This window comes from Pongo pygmaeus, chromosome 7 (genome assembly GCF_028885625.2).
Source record: "Pongo pygmaeus isolate AG05252 chromosome 7, NHGRI_mPonPyg2-v2.0_pri, whole genome shotgun sequence".
Lineage (NCBI taxonomy): Eukaryota > Metazoa > Chordata > Mammalia > Primates > Hominidae > Pongo > Pongo pygmaeus.
Window position 1 is genome coordinate 38,963,348 of NC_072380.2, and position 4,153 is coordinate 38,967,500.

A 4,153-nucleotide genomic window follows, 5' to 3' on the forward strand; every position below is an offset into this window, starting at 1 on the left:
GGGCTCATGTCTCTTTGTACGGATAGCCTTAATGGTAGATTTTTTTTCCCCATGGTGACATTTAGCCCAGTTATGAAATCAAGCAATGAGACGGTCAGCTTTTGCAAAGGCAGGACTTCTGCTCCTTAAAAAGAAATGCAGCCAGCTATGCTGACGGGAGAAAGATAAGAATTACCTTGGGGAAGGGTGGCTAGATAGCCAGGGATGCAGGGAGAAATTGCCGCATAGGGACCTAATGTCAGTTTCAGAGAAGCAGACAGCAACAAGAAAGCCACGGTGAAGCCACATCAGTGTATTGCTTTGCACTGTGGTCAAGCCAAGAGAGCACACATTAAATAGCCTTTATGCCACCTTAGAATGCCAGGCAAGTAATCACCAGGTAGACACAGGAAGCCCCTGAACATAAAGAATGCTGAGGATGTGTCTGAGATGCCCCCACCCCACCACCGTCCTGTGTGACCCACACATATCTCTTTCTTTGTGTACCCAGACAGGGGTGAGAAGTAGTATCTTAGGGTGAGAAGTAGGCATAGCTAAAGGCTGCAAGGTGGAGCATTTTAATCTTATCAGATACTGGACCTACCCAAAGTGACAATTTAAATGATCGAAGCTTTAAACTAGGTTGTCTGGACGTTAGTGACTTATTTGCCTTCTAACCAGGATGTGAGGCAGGATGGGGGAAGGCCAGCAGAATTACAGACAACATAAACGAATTGCCTCTTTCTGCACAGCCGGCTGAAAGATGGGGTAATTGTCATTTTGCTACACGAAAGGCAGGACCTGCCCCTCTGCTTCTCAGCCCACACTATTTCTGTATCTTACCACACAAACAGAAACTTCTGGGATTTTGCTCCTGCCCAGATCCTCCCTGCGGATGAATACTTGAGATTTCACTTACAATCTGCTCCTGGAGATGTGGGCTATCAGGCGCTCCCATCCCTCACTTGCGTCTGCTGGCAGTGCCGGCACATTTGGCATTTGCTCATTTTCCCTCTGCACATTCTTCCCAAATCTCGAACTCCAGGGAGTTCCCCTTTGTCCCCTCCTGCAGTCCCAAGGGGCAGGACCAGACTAAAACTCAGACTGACTTCAAAGCAATGAATGAAAATGCAGAAAGAAATCTTGGACAAGAGTCTCAAATCAACGTGCAAACTGACAAAAGGCAGGCTCCTTTAGTGCATCTTACATAGAAGATGCAGTCCACAGTAGACCCACTATGAAGGCCAAGAAAAGATGAACCAGCCCTTTGTGCTTCAATTATTCCCTGCTAAAGACAGTGCCCCCCCCGCCCCGTTTTTACCTCATTCCCACTCTCACTCTACCTACCCCATGTCTGTCCTTCTTGTTTGTATATTTTGTCCTTAAGGACTCTTTTTGTTGAGAAGGGGAGCAGGGACAGGGTCTCATTCTGTCGCCCAGGCTGGAGTGCAATGATGTGATCATAGCTCACTAAAGTTTTGACCTGGGCTCAAGCAACTGTCCTGCCTCAGCTTCCCAAATAGTTGGGACTACAGGTATCCACCACTATGCCCGGCTAATTTTTTTATTTTTTGTAAAGATGGGGCCTCGCTATGTTGCCCAGGCTGGTCTTGACCTCCTGAGCTCGAGCAATTCACCTGCCTTGACCTCCCAAAGTGTTGACATTACAGGTGTAAGCCACCATGCCCAGCCCTTAAGGACTGTTAATTAATAAAAAATGATGATAATAGCTAATGCTTAGTGAGCACTTCCTATGTGCCAGGCTCTCTGTGAAGAGCTGGTCCTATGAAGCCACGTAATCTCCTCTGAGATTGAAAAAATATTTAGGATTGAAAAATAAGCTGAGGAAACTGCGGTAGGGGATGTGGAAAAGCCGACTGAAGCTGCTGGCTTGGAATAGGAACAAGACACACACTCACAAAATACAATGCTCCACTCTCCTCTTTTTTAGCTAATTTCCAGACTTCCCGCTTCCTTTGGCTGCCAAAATCCTCCACATTGTGGCTGACACTCAATGCCTCCATCTACTATTCCCTAAACCACGGACTTCCACCCCCACAATTCTATTGAAACTGCACTTGCTGGAGGTTGCCAGGACTTTCTTCTGACCAAGCACAGTGGTTTTCCCCCCTAGTCCTCAGCCTTGCTGACCTCAGGGCAGTACTTGACATTGTTAATGACCCGGCCTTTCCCACCTTTTTCTCCCCAGTTTACCTATTTGCTGTGTCTTCCAAATGTGCCCCTGAGCATGGCTCTTCTGCAGGGCTCTGATCACCCTGGGGCCCTCTCTCCTCTAGACAGCTCCTCTCATGGTTTTAACTAGAAGACCTCTGCTATGACTCCCAAATTTACCTCTTTATATGGTTTGGCTCTGTGTCCCTACCCAAATCTCATCTTGAATTGTAATTCCCATAATCCCCATGTGTCAAGGGCAGGACCTGGTAGGAAGTGATTGGATCATGGGGGCAGCTTTCTGCATTCTGTTCTCGTGATAGTGAGTTCTCATGAGATTTGATGGTTTTATAAGTGCTTGACAATTCCTCCTATGCACGCATTTGCTCTCTCTCACCTGCCGCCATGTAAGACACGCCTGCTTCACCTTCCACTATGATTGTAAATTTCTTGAGGCCTCCCCAGCCATGCTGCACTGTGAGTCAAATAAACCTCTTTCCTTTATAAATTATCCAGTCTTGGGAAGTTCTTTATAGCAGTGTGAAAACGGACTCATACACTTCTCCAGCCCAGACTCTGCCCCTGTGCCCCTAGGTGCTCCCTGGTTCCTCTTGGCCCTTGAAAGTTTTGCAGAAAAATCAACTCGCAAAAGGCAGATTAATTGGAGAAAAGGCATACTCATTTATTTAATATATGATTAATATATTAAATATTGTCCAATAATATGATTGGACAAAAAGGGAACCATCTAATGCTGATAGACAGACAGCAAGGACTGTCTGTCTAGATTCTTCTTTGCCTCTCTGAGCAGCACTCCTTCCTTCTGGGTGTGGGGCAGGACCCTTTCTGGAAAGGGGGTCCTATGACCTACAGTCCAATCAGGGAGGTCAGAAAATTTCATTATGGCAAATTTTTAAACAGAAGGCAAGGGGAAAGTTAGAGAGTAATATTTTTAGTTTTTATGGCTTGCTTTGGGGGGAAGGGATTCTGGTTTCTAAGACCTGCCTTGGGGTCTTAGATTCTAGTGTCTCTGGCTAGTCTCAGGGGAGGATGGGACTGAGAGACAGGAGGACAAGAGAAGATCAGAGAAAAACTTTTGCTTCTGAGGCCTTCATTTTGAAGTATTGTTTTCCGAGCCCCAATAACCCAAATCCTTCACGTCCCTGAATAAATTTATCTTTTTCCCTCAAATTAGTTCTTCTTCCAAATATGCCTATGTCCCATTGTCTCTAAGGAAAACCCAAGCCCAATACCTTGAGTCAAGTTCTACTCCCCCACCTCTTCCAATCTACACATCCAGACTCCAAAACTGCCCCACTGCATGCTGTCTCCTCTCTCAAAGATGCTACCTCTCCATACCTCAATATTTTCCTAAAGTACTTCATTTGAAAGCAGTTTTTGCTAATCAACACTTTTAGAATAGACATTCCACTTAGAGAAATCTATCCTAGGGAAATAATCAGAGATTCATGAAAACAAAGACTAACGTGTCTGAATCTCAAATAGGAACAACTTAAATGAAGAGGACTGAGGGCCTTAGTTAATACTTTACAGTGTGTCCACTGCAAGGGAATGGTGCAGCCTTTCACAATTGGGCTTCAAAAGGATATTTGATGGTATGAGAAAATGTTTATCCTATATTGTTAAGCGAAAAAAAAAAAAGACAAGGAAGAGAGGAGTGAATAGGCAGAACACAGAGGATTTTTAGGGCAGTGGAAATATTCTGTATGATAACGCAATGAGGGATATATTATGTCATCCTACATTTGACCAAACCCTGGCAGGTCTTAGAAACCAGAACCCCTTTCCCCCAAACCAGCCATAAAACCTAAAATATTACTGTCTAACTTTCCCTCCACCTTCTGTGTAAAAATTGGCCATAAAGAAATAATTTGGCCAGGAGTGGTGGCTCATGCCCATAATCCCAGCACTTTGGGAGGCCGAGGTGGGCAGATTACTTGAGCTCAGAAGTTCGAGACCAGCCTGGCCAACATGGTGAAAC